We start from the raw sequence: 13151 nt of genomic DNA, 5'->3' as shown, positions 1-13151 counted from the left end.
ACACCATTGTCCCCCATTGCCATCTCTCCTGCGTGCATCAGTGACCCCCATTTCCATAACACCTGAGTGCCTCAGTGACCCCAGTTTCCATCACTCCCCTCGTGCATCAGTGAAGCCCGTTTCCATCCCTCCTGCGTCCCTCTTTGAACCCCATTTCCATCCCTCCTGCGTGCCTCAGTGACCCTGTTTCCATCCCCCCTGCATGCACAAGTGTCCCCCCGATTCCATCTCACCTGCCTGCCTCAGTGACCCCCGTTTCAATCCCTCCGCATGCCTCAGTGACCCCCGTTTCCATCCCTCCTTTATTCCTCAGTGAACCCGTTTCCATCCCTCCTGTGTGCCTCCGTGTCCCCCACATTCATCCCTGCTGTGTACCTCAGTGACCCCGTTTCAATACCTCCTGTGTCCCTCTGTGACCCCCATTTCCATCCCTTCTGAGTGCCTCAGTGACCCCCGTTGCAATCCCTAAGCATGCCTCAGTGACCCCCGTTACATCCCTCCTGCGTCCCTCAGTGACCCCAGTTTCCATCCCTCCTGTGCGCCTCAGTGACCATTGTTTCCATCCCTCCTACATGCAGCAGTCTCCCCCATTCCGGTCCCGAATGCGTGCCTCAGTGTCCCCCATTTCCATCCCTCCTGGGTGCCTCAGTGACCCTGTTTCCATCTCCCCTGCATGCACCAGTGTCCCCCCTATTCCATCTCTCCTGCATGCCTCAGTGACCCCCATTTCCATCCCTCCTGCGTGCCTCAGTGATCCCGTTTCCATCAATAATGCAGGCCTCAGTGACCCCCATTTCCATCCCTCTTGCGTGCCTCACTGACTTCTGTTTCCATCCCTCCTGCATGTCTCAGTGACCCCCTTTTCCATCCCTCCTGCGTGCCTCCGTGACCCCGTTTCCATCACTCCTGCAAGCCTCAGTGAGCCCTGTTTCCATCCCTCCTGCGTGCATCAGTGACCCCCGTTACATTGACACCTGCGTGCCTCAGTGACCCCAGTTTCCATCCCTCTCCTCTTGACTCAGTGACCCCCGTTTCCATACCTCCTGCATGCCTCAGTGACCAATGTTTTCATCCCTCCTGCGTGCCTCAGTGACCCTGTTTCCCTGAATCCTGCATGCCTCAGTGACCCCCATTTCTTACCTCCTGCATGCACCAGTGTCCCCCATTTCCATCCCTCCTGCGTGCCTCAGTGACTCCCATTTCCATCACTCCTGCCTGACTCAGTGATCCCAGTCTCCATACCTCCTGCGTGCCCCAGTGACCCCCGTTTCTATCCCTCCTGCGTGCCTCAGTGACCCCCTTTTCCATCCCTCCTGCGTGCCTCAGTGACCCCTTTTCCATCCCTCCTGAATGCCTCAGTGACCCTGTTTCCATCCCTCCTGCGTGCCTCAGTGACCCCCGTTTCCATCCCTCCTGAGTGCCTCAGTGACCCCCTTTTCCATCCCTCCAGCGTGCCTCAGTGACCCCGTTTCCATCCCTCCTGCATGCCTCAGTGACCCCAGTTTCCATCCCTCCTGCACGCCTCAGTGACTCCAGTTTCCATCCCTCCTGCACGCCTCAGTGACCCCAGTTTCCATCCCTCCTGCGTGCCTCAGTGACCCCCGTTTCCATCCCTCCTGCGTGCCTCAGTGACCCCCTTTTCAATCCCTCCTGCTTGCCTCAGTGACCCCCTTTTCCATCCCTCCTGCATGCCTCAGTGACCCCATTTCCATCCCTCCGGCGTGCCTCAGTAACCCCCGTTTCCATCCCTCCTCAGTGCCTCAGTGACCCCCTTTTCCATATCTCCAGCGTGCCTCAGTGACCCCGTTTCCATCCCTCCTGCGTGCCTCAGGGACCCCCGTTTCCATCCCTCTTGCGTGCCTCAGGGACCCCCATTTCCATCCCTCTTGCATGCCTCAGTGACCCCTTTTTCCATCCCTCCTGTGTGCCTCAGTGACCCCGTTTCCATCCCTCCTGCGTGCTTCAGTGACCGCGTTTCCATCCCTCCTGCATGCCTCAGTGACCCCGTTTCCATCCCTCTGCGTGCCTCAGTGACCCCCGTTTCCATCTCTCCTGCGCGCCTCAGTGACCCCCGTTTCCATCCCTCCTGCGTTCCTCAGTGATCCCGTTTCCATCCCTCCTGCGTGCCTCAGTGACCCCGTTTCCATCCCTCCTGGGTGCCTCAGTGACCCCGTTTCCATGCCTCTGCGTGCCTCAGTGACCCCCTTTTCCATCCCTCCTGCATGCCTCAGTGACCCCATTTCCATCCCTCCTGCGTGCCTCAGTGACCCCCGTATCCATCCCTCCTCAGTGCCTCAGTGACCCCCTTTTCCATATCTCCAGCGTGCCTCAGTGACCCGGTTTCCATCCCTCCTGCGTGCCTCAGGGACCCCCGTTTCCATCCCTCTTGCATGCCTCAGTGACCCCTTTTTCCATCCCTCCTGCGTGCCTCAGTGACCGCGTTTCCATCCCTCCTGCATGCCTCAGTGACCCCGTTTCCATCCCTCTTCGTGCCTCAGTGACCCCTGTTTCCATCCCTCCTGTGTGCCTCAGTGTCCCCCGTTTCCATCTCTCCTGCGTGCCTCAGTGACCCCCGTTTCCATCCCTCCTGCGTGCCTCAGGGACCCCGTTTCCATCCCTCTTGCGTGCCTCAGTGACCCCGTTTCCATCTCTCCTGCGTGCCTCAGTGACCCCCGTTTCCATCCCTCCTGCGTTCCTCAGTGACCCCGTTTCCATCCCTCCTGCGTGCCTCAGTGACCCCGTTTCCATCCCTCCTGCGTGCCTCAGTGACCCTGTTTCCATCCCTCCGCATGCTTCAGTGACCCCTGTTTCCATCCCTCCTGTATGACTCAGTGACCCCGTTTCCAACCCTCCTGTGTGCCTCAGTGTCCCCCATATTCAGTGACCCCGTTTCCATCCCTCTGCGTGCCTCAGTGACCCCGTTTCCATCCCTCTGCGTGCCTCAGTGACCCCCATTTCCATCCCTCCTGTGTGCCTCAGTGACCCCCGTTTCCATCTCTCCTGCGTGCCTCAGTGACCCCATTTCCATACCTCCTGCGTGCCTCAGTGACCCCGTTTCCATCCCTCCTGCGCGCCTCAGTGACCCCGTTTCCATCCCTCCGCATGCTTCAGTGATCCCTGTTTCCATCCCTCCTGTATGACTCAGTGACCCCCGTTTCCATCCCTCCTGCGTTCCTCAGTGACCCCGTTTCCATCCCTCCTGCGTGCCTCAGTGACCCCGTTTCCATCCCTCCTGCGCGCCTCAGTGACCCCGTTTCCATCCCTCCGCATGCTTCAGTGACCCCTGTTTCCATCCCTCCTGTATGCGTCAATGACCCAGTTTCCATCCCTCCTGTGTGCCTCAGTGTCCCCCATATTCATCCCTTCTGTGTACCTCAGTGATCGCCGTTTCCATCCCTCCTGCGTCCCTCAGTGACCCCAGTTTCCATTGCTCCTGGGTGCCTCAGTGAACCCCGTTTCCATCCCTACTGTGTGCCTCAGTGAACCCCGTTTCCATCCCTCCCGCATGCAGCAGTGTCCCCATTTCCATCCCTCCTGCGTACCTCTGTGACCCCGTTTCCATTCCTCCTGTGTCCCTCTGTGACCCCCATTTCCATCCCTCCTGAGTGCCTCAGTGACCCCCGTTTCAATCACTAAGCATGCCTCAGTGACCCCGGTTACATCCATCCTGGGTGCCCCAGTGTCCCCTGTTTCCATCTCTCCTGCATGCCTCAGTGACTCCCGTTTCCATCCCTCCTGTGTGCCTCAGTACCCCTTTTTTCCTTCCCTCCTGCGTTCAGCAGTGTCCCCCGTTTCCATCCCTCCTGCGAACCTCAGTGACCCCCGTTTCCATCCCTCCTGCGTTCCTCAGTGACCCCGTTTCCATCCCTCCGCATGCTTCAGTGACCCCTGTTTCCATCCCTCCTGTATGCCTCAGTGACCCCGTTTCCATCCCTCCTGGGTGCCTCAGTGACCCTGTTTCAATCCACCCTGCATGCACAAGTGTCCCCCCGATTCCATCTCACCTGCCTGCCTCAGTGACCCCCGTTTCAATCCCTCCGCATGCCTCAGTGACCCCCGTTTCCACCCCTCCTGTATGCCTCAGTGACCCCGTTTCCATCCCTCCTGTGTGCCTCAGTGTCCCCCATATTCATCCCTTCTGTGTACCTCAGTGACCCTGTTTCCATCCCTCCTGCATACACCATTGTCCCCCATTTCCATAACACCTGCGTGCCTCAGTGACCCCAGTTTCCATCCCTCCCCTCTTGCCTCAGTGACCCCCTTTCCATCCCTCCTGCATGCACCAGTGGCCCCCATTTCAATATCTCTTGCGTGCCTCAGTGACCCACATTTCCATTGCTCCTGCGTGACTGAGTGAACCCCATTTCCATCCCTCCTGGGTGCCTTAGTGACCCCCGTTTCATCTCTCCTGGGTGCCTCAGTGTCCCCTGTTTCCATCCCTCCTGCATGCCTCAGTGGCCCAAGTTTCCATCCCTCCTGTGTGTTTCAGTGACCACTTTTTGCATCACCCCGCATGCCTCAGTGACCCCTGTTTCCATCCCTCCTGCATACACCATTGTCCCCCATTGCCATCTCTCCTGCGTGCATCAGTGACCCCCATTTCCATAACACCTGAGTGCCTCAGTGACCCCAGTTTCCATCACTCCCCTCGTGCCTCAGTGAAGCCCGTTTCCATCCCTCCTGCGTCCCTCTGTGAACCCCATTTCCATCTCTCCTGAGTGCCTCAGTGAGACCTGTTTCCATCCCTCCTGCGTGCCTCAGTGACCCTGTTTCCATCCCCCCTGTATGCACAAGTGTCCCCCCGATTCCATCTCACCTGCCTGCCTCAGTGACCCCCGTTTCAATCCCTCCGCATGCCTCAGGGACCCCCATTTCCATCCCTACTGTATGCCTCAATGACCCCGTTTCTATCCCTCCTGTGTGCCTCAGTGTCCCCCATATTCATCCCTTCTGTGTACCTCAGTGACCCCGTTTCCATCCCTCCTGCGTCCCTCAGTCACCCCAGTTTCCATTGCTCCTGGGTGCCTCAGTGAACCCCGTTTCCCTCTCTACTGCGTACCTCAGTGACCCCGTTTCAATACCTCCTGTGTCCCTCTGTGACCCCCATTTCCATCCCTCCTGAGTGCCTCAGTGATCCCCGTTTCAATCCCTAAGCATGCCTCAGTGACCCCCGTTACATCCCTCCTGCGTCCCTCAGTGACCCCAGTTTCCATCCCTCCTGTGCGCCTCAGTGACCATTGTTTCCATCCCTCCTACATGCAGCAGTCTCCCCCATTCCGGTCCTGAATGCGTGCCTCAGTGTCCCCCATTTCCATCCCTCCTGGGTGCCTCAGTGACCCTGTTTCCATCCCCCCTGCATGCACCAGTGTCCCCCCGATTCCATCTCTCCTGCATGCCTCAGTGACCCCCATTTCCATCCCTCCTGCGTGCCTCAGTGACCCCGTTTCCATCAATAATGCAGGCCTCAGTGACCCCCATTTCCATCCCTCTTGCGTGCCTCACTGACTTCTGTTTCCATCCCTCCTGCATGTCTCAGTGACCCCCTTTTCCATCCCTCCTGCAAGCCTCAGTGAGCCCTGTTTCCATCCCTCCTGCGTGCATCAGTGACCCCCGTTACATTGACACCTGCGTGCCTCAGTGACCCCAGTTTCCATCCCTCTCCTCTTGACTCAGTGACCCCCGTTTCCATACCTCCTGCATGCCTCAGTGACCAATGTTTTCATCCCTCCTGCGTGCCTCAGTGACCCTGTTTCCCTGAATACTGCATGCCTCAGTGACCCCCATTTCTTACCTCCTGCATGCACCAGTGTCCCCCATTTCCATCCCTGCTGCGTGCCTCAGTGACTCCCATTTCCATCACTCCTGCCTGACTCAGTGATCCCAGTTTCCATCCCTCCTGCGTGCCCCAGTGACCCCCGTTTCTATCCCTTCTGCGTGCCTCAGTGACCCCCTTTTCCATCCCTCCTGCGTGCCTCAGTGACCCAGTTTCCATCCCTCCTGCGTGCCTCAGTGACCCCGATTCCATCCCTCTGCGTGCCTCAGTGACCCCGTTTCCATCCCTCTGCGTGCCTCAGTGACCCCCGTTTCCATCCCTTCTGCGTGCCTCAGTGACCCCCTTTTCCATCCCTCCTGCGTGCCTCAGTGACCCCTTTTCCATCCCTCCTGAATGCCTCAGTGACCCGGTTTCCATCCCTCCTGCGTGCCTCAGTGACCCCCGTTTCCATCCCTCCTGAGTGCCTCCGTGACCCCCTTTTCCATCCCTCCAGCGTGCCTCAGTGACCCCGTTTCCATCACTCCTGTGTGCCTCAGGGACCCCCGTTTCCATCCCTCCTGCATACCTCAGTGACCCCAGTTTCCATCCCTCCTGCGCGCCTCAGTGACCCCAGTTTCCATCCCTCCTGCACGCCTCAGTGACCCCAGTTTCCATCCCTCCTGCGTGCCTCAGTGACCCCCGTTTCCATCCCTCCTGCGTGCCTCAGTGACCCCCTTTTCAATTCCTCCTGCCTGCCTCAGTGACCCCCTTTTCCATCCCTCCTGCATGCCTCAGTGACCCCATTTCCATCCCTCCTGCGTGCCTCAGTGACCCCATTTCCATCCCTCCTGCGTGCCTCAGTGACCCCCGTTTCCATCCCTCCTCAGTGCCTCAGTGACCCCTTTTCCATATCTCCAGCGTGCCTCAGTGACCCCGTTTCCATCCCTCCTGCGTGCCTCAGGGACCCCCGTTTCCATCCCTCTTACATGCCTCAGTGACCCCTTTTTCCATCCCTCCTGTGTGCCTCAGTGACCCCGTTTCCATCCCTCCTGCGTGCTTCAGTGACCGTGTTTCCATCCCTCCTGCATGCCTCAGTGACCCTGTTTCCATCCCTCTGCGTGCCTCAGTGACCCCCATTTCCATCCCTCCTGTGTGCCTCAGTGACCCCCGTTTCCATCTCTCCTGCGCGCCTCAGTGACCCCCGTTTCCACCCCTCCTGCGTCCCTCAGTGATCCTGTTTCCATCCCTCCTGCGTGCCTCAGTGACCATGTTTCCATCCCTCCTGGGTGCCTCAGTGACCCCGTTTCCATTCCTCTGCGTGCCTCAGTGACCCCCTTTTCCATCCCTCCTGCATGCCTCAGTGACCCCATTTCCATCCCTCCTGCGTGCCTCAGTGACCCCCGTTTCCATCCCTCCTTAGTGCCTCAGTGACCCCCTTTTCCATATCTCCAGCGTGCCTCAGTGACCCCGTTTCCATCCCTCCTGCGTGCCTCAGGGACCCCCGTTTCCATCCCTCTTGCATGCCTCAGTGACCCCTTTTTCCATCCCTCCTGTGTGCCTCAGTGTCCCCCATATTCATCCCTTCTGTGTACCTCAGTGACACCGTTTCCATCCCTCCTGCATACACCATTGTCCCCCATTTCCATAACACCTGCGTGCCTCAGTGACCCCAGTTTCCAATCCTCCCCTCTTGCCTCAGTAACCCCCCTTTCCATCCCTCCTGCATGCACCAGTGGCCCCCATTTCAATATCTCTTGCGTGCCTCAGTGACCCACATTTCCATTGCTCCTGCGTGACTGAGTGAACCCCATTTCCATCCCTCCTGGGTGCCTTAGTGACCCCCGTTTCATCCCTCCTGGGTGCCTCAGTGTCCCCTGTTTCCATCCCTCCTGCATGCCTCAGTGGCCCAAGTTTCCATCCCTCCTGTGTGTTTCAGTGACCACTTTTTGCATCACCCTGCATGCCTCAGTGACCCCCGTTTCCATCCCTCCTGCATACACCATTGTCCCCCATTGCCATCTCTCCTGCGTGCATCAGTGACCCCCATTTCCATAACACCTGAGTGCCTCAGTGACCCCAGTTTCCATCACTCCCCTCGTGCTTCAGTGAAGCCCGTTTCCATCCCTCCTGCGTCCCTCTGTGAACCCCATTTCCATCTCTCCTGAGTGCCTCAGTGAGACCTGTTTCCATCCCTCCTGCGTGCCTCAGTGACCCTGTTTCCATCCCCCCTGCATGCACAAGTGTCCCCCCGATTCCATCTCACCTGCCTGCCTCAGTGACCCCCGTTTCAATCCTTCCGCATGCCTCCGTGAACCCCCTTTCCATCTCTCCTGCGTGCCTCAGTGACCCCGTTTCCATCCCTCCTGCGTGCCTCAGTGACCCCGTTTCCATCCCTCCTGCATGCCTCAGTGACCCCCGTTTCCATCCCTCCTGCATACACCATTGTCCCCCATTGCCATCTCTCCTGCGTGCATCAGTGACCCCCATTTCCATAACACCTGAGTGCCTCAGTGACCCCAGTTTCCATCACTCCCCTCGTGCATCAGTGAAGCCCGTTTCCATCCCTCCTGCGTCCCTCTGTGAACCCCATTTCCATCTCTCCTGAGTGCCTCAGTGAGACCTGTTTCCATCCCTCCTGCGTGCCTCAGTGACCCTGTTTCCATCCCCCCTGCATGCACAAGTGTCCCCCCGATTCCATCTCACCTGCCTGCCTCAGTGACCCCCGTTTCAATCCCTCCGCATGCCTCAGTGACCCCCGTTTCCATCCCTCCTGTATGCCTCAGTGACCCCGTTTCCATCCCTCCTGTGTGCCTCAGTGACCCCGTTTCTATCCCTCCTGCGTGCTTCAGGGACCGCGTTTCCATCCCTCCTGCATGCCTCAGTGACCCCGTTTCCATCCCTCTTCGTGCCTCAGTGACCCCTGTTTCCATCCCTCCTGTGTGCCTCAGTGACCCCCGTTTCCATCTCTCCTGCGTGCCTCAGTGACCCCGTTTCCATCCCTCCTGCGTGCCTCAGTGACCCCGTTTCCATCTCTCCTGCGTGCCTCAGAGACCCCCGTTTCCATCCCTCCTGCGTTCCTCAGTGACCCCGTTTCCATCCCTCCTGCGTGCCTCAGTGACCCCGTTTCCATCCCTCCTGCGTGCCTCAGTGACCCCCGTTTCCATCCCTCCTGCGTTCCTCAGTGACCCCGTTTCCATCCCTCCTGCGTGCCTCAGTGACCCCGTTTCCATCCCTCTGCGTGCCTCAGTGACCCCCGTTTCCATCCCTCCTGTGTGCCTCAGTGACCCCCTTTTCCATCTCTTCTGCACGCCTCAGTGACCCCCGTTTCCATCCCTCCTGCGTTCCTCAGTGACCCAGTTTCCATCCCTCCTGCGTGCCTCAGTGACCCCGATTCCATCCCTCTGCGTGCCTCAGTGACCCCGTTTCCATCCCTCTGCGTGCCTCAGTGACCCCCGTTTCCATCTCTCCTGCGTGCCTCAGTGACCCCGTTTCCATCCCTCCTGCGTGCCTCAGTGACCCCGTTTCCATCCCTCCTGCATGCCTCAGTGACCCCGTTTCCATCCCTCTGCGTGCCTCAGTGACCCCCGTTACCATCCCTCCTGTGTGCCTCAGTGACCCCCGTTTCCATCTCTCCTGCGAACCTCAGTGACCCCCGTTTCCATCCCTCCTGCGTTCCTCAGTGACCCCGTTTCCATCCCTCCTGCATGCCTCAGTGACCCTGTTTCTATCCCCCCTGCATGCACAAGTGTCCCCCCGATTCCATCTCACCTGCCTGCCTCAGTGACCCCCGTTTCAATCCCTCCGCATGCCTCAGTGACCCCCGTTTCCACCCCTCCTGTATGCCTCAGTGACCCCGTTTCCATCTCTCCTGTGTGCCTCAGTGTCCCCCATATTCATCCCTTCTGTGTACCTCAGTGACCCCGTTTCCATCCCTCCTGCATACACCATTGTCCCCCATTTCCATAACACCTGCGTGCCTCAGTGACCCCAGTTTCCAATCCTCCCCTCTTGCCTCAGTGACCCCCCTTTCCATCCCTCCTGCATGCACCAGTGGCCCCCATTTCAATATCTCTTGCGTGCCTCAGTGACCCACATTTCCATTGCTCCTGCGTGACTGAGTGAACCCCATTTCCATCCCTCCTGGGTGCCTTAGTGACCCCCGTTTCATCCCTCCTGGGTGCCTCAGTGTCCCCTGTTTCCATCCCTCCTGCATGCCTCAGTGGCCCAAGTTTCCATCCCTCCTGTGTGTTTCAGTGACCACTTTTTGCATCACCCTGCATGCCTCAGTGACCCCCGTTTCCATCTCTCCTGCATACACCATTGTCCCCCATTGCCATCTCTCCTGCGTGCATCAGTGACCCCCATTTCCATAACACCTGAGTGCCTCAGTGACCCCAGTTTCCATCACTCCCCTCGTGCATCAGTGAAGCCCGTTTCCATCCCTCCTGAGTCCCTCTGTGAACCCCATTTCCATCTCTCCTGAGTGCCTCAGTGAGACCTGTTTCCATCCCTCCTGCGTGCCTCAGTGACCCTGTTTCCATCCCCCCTGCATGCACAAGTGTCCCCCCGATTCCATCTCACCTGCCTGCCTCAGTGACCCCCGTTTCAATCCCTCCGCATGCCTCAGTGACCCCCGTTTCCATCCCTCCTGTATGCCTCAGTGACCCCGTTTCCATCCCTCCTGCGTGCCTCCGTGTCCCCCATATTCATCCCTGCTGTGTACCTCAGTGACCCCGTTTCCATCCCTCCGGCATCCCTCAGTCACCCCAGTTTCCATTGCTCCTGGGTGCCTCAGTGAACCCCATTTCCATCCCTCCTGCGTGCCTCAGTGACCCCTTTTCCATCCCTCCTGAATGCCTCAGTGACCCTGTTTCCATCCCTCCTGCGTGCCTCAGTGACCCCCGTTTCCATCCCTCCTGAGTGCCTCAGTGACCCCCTTTTCCATCCCTCCAGCGTGCCTCAGTGACCCCGTTTCCATCCCTCCTGCATGCCTCAGTGACCCCAGTTTCCATCCCTCCTGCACGCCTCAGTGACTCCAGTTTCCATCCCTCCTGCACGCCTCAGTGACCCCAGTTTCCATCCCTCCTGCGTGCCTCAGTGACCCCCGTTTCCATCCCTCCTGCGTGCCTCAGTGACCCCCTTTTCAATCCCTCCTGCTTGCGTCAGTGACCCCCTTTTCCATCCCTCCTGCATGCCTCAGTGACCCCATTTCCATCCCTCCGGCGTGCCTCAGTAACCCCCGTTTCCATCCCTCCTCAGTGCCTCAGTGACCCCCTTTTCCATATCTCCAGCGTGCCTCAGTGACCCCGTTTCCATCCCTCCTGCGTGCCTCAGGGACCCCCGTTTCCATCCCTCTTGCGTGCCTCAGGGACCCCCATTTCCATCCCTCTTGCATGCCTCAGTGACCCCTTTTTCCATCCCTCCTGTGTGCCTCAGTGACCCCGTTTCCATCCCTCCTGCGTGCTTCAGTGACCGCGTTTCCATCCCTCCTGCATGCCTCAGTGACCCCGTTTCCATCCCTCTGCGTGCCTCAGTGACCCCCGTTTCCATCTCTCCTGCGCGCCTCAGTGACCCCCGTTTCCATCCCTCCTGCGTTCCTCAGTGATCCCGTTTCCATCCCTCCTGCGTGCCTCAGTGACCCCGTTTCCATCCCTCCTGGGTGCCTCAGTGACCCCGTTTCCATGCCTCTGCGTGCCTCAGTGACCCCCTTTTCCATCCCTCCTGCATGCCTCAGTGACCCCATTTCCATCCCTCCTGCGTGCCTCAGTGACCCCCGTTTCCATCCCTCCTCAGTGCCTCAGTGACCCCCTTTTCCATATCTCCAGCGTGCCTCAGTGACCCGGTTTCCATCCCTCCTGCGTGCCTCAGGGACCCCCGTTTCCATCCCTCTTGCATGCCTCAGTGACCCCTTTTTCCATCCCTCCTGCGTGCCTCAGTGACCGCGTTTCCATCCCTCCTGCATGCCTCAGTGACCCCGTTTCCATCCCTCTTCGTGCCTCAGTGACCCCTGTTTCCATCCCTCCTGTGTGCCTCAGTGTCCCCCGTTTCCATCTCTCCTGCGTGCCTCAGTGACCCCCGTTTCCATCCCTCCTGCGTGCCTCAGGGACCCCGTTTCCATCCCTCTTGCGTGCCTCAGTGACCCCGTTTCCATCTCTCCTGCGTGCCTCAGTGACCCCCGTTTCCATCCCTCCTGCGTTCCTCAGTGACCCCGTTTCCATCCCTCCTGCGTGCCTCAGTGACCCCGTTTCCATCCCTCCTGCGTGCCTCAGTGACCCTGTTTCCATCCCTCCGCATGCTTCAGTGACCCCTGTTTCCATCCCTCCTGTATGACTCAGTGACCCCGTTTCCAACCCTCCTGTGTGCCTCAGTGTCCCCCATATTCAGTGACCCCGTTTCCATCCCTCTGCGTGCCTCAGTGACCCCGTTTCCATCCCTCTGCGTGCCTCAGTGACCCCCATTTCCATCCCTCCTGTGTGCCTCAGTGACCCCCGTTTCCATCTCTCCTGCGTGCCTCAGTGACCCCATTTCCATACCTCCTGCGTGCCTCAGTGACCCCGTTTCCATCCCTCCTGCGCGCCTCAGTGACCCCGTTTCCATCCCTCCGCATGCTTCAGTGATCCCTGTTTCCATCCCTCCTGTATGACTCAGTGACCCCCGTTTCCATCCCTCCTGCGTTCCTCAGTGACCCCGTTTCCATCCCTCCTGCGTGCCTCAGTGACCCCGTTTCCATCCCTCCTGCGCGCCTCAGTGACCCCGTTTCCATCCCTCCGCATGCTTCAGTGACCCCTGTTTCCATCCCTCCTGTATGCGTCAATGACCCAGTTTCCATCCCTCCTGTGTGCCTCAGTGTCCCCCATATTCATCCCTTCTGTGTACCTCAGTGATCGCCGTTTCCATCCCTCCTGCGTCCCTCAGTGACCCCAGTTTCCATTGCTCCTGGGTGCCTCAGTGAACCCCGTTTCCATCCCTACTGTGTGCCTCAGTGAACCCCGTTTCCATCCCTCCCGCATGCAGCAGTGTCCCCATTTCCATCCCTCCTGCGTACCTCTGTGACCCCGTTTCCATTCCTCCTGTGTCCCTCTGTGACCCCCATTTCCATCCCTCCTGAGTGCCTCAGTGACCCCCGTTTCAATCACTAAGCATGCCTCAGTGACCCCGGTTACATCCATCCTGGGTGCCCCAGTGTCCCCTGTTTCCATCTCTCCTGCATGCCTCAGTGACTCCCGTTTCCATCCCTCCTGTGTGCCTCAGTACCCCTTTTTTCCTTCCCTCCTGCGTTCAGCAGTGTCCCCCGTTTCCATCCCTCCTGCGAACCTCAGTGACCCCCGTTTCCATCCCTCCTGCGTTCCTCAGTGACCCCGTTTCCATCCCTCCGCATGCTTCAGTGACCCCTGTTTCC

This window comes from Lissotriton helveticus, chromosome 5_1 (genome assembly GCF_964261635.1).
Source record: "Lissotriton helveticus chromosome 5_1, aLisHel1.1, whole genome shotgun sequence".
NCBI classification, from domain to species: Eukaryota; Metazoa; Chordata; class Amphibia; order Caudata; family Salamandridae; genus Lissotriton; species Lissotriton helveticus.
The sequence above is the reverse complement of the archived record's forward strand: the minus strand, read 5'-3'. Positions refer to the sequence as shown.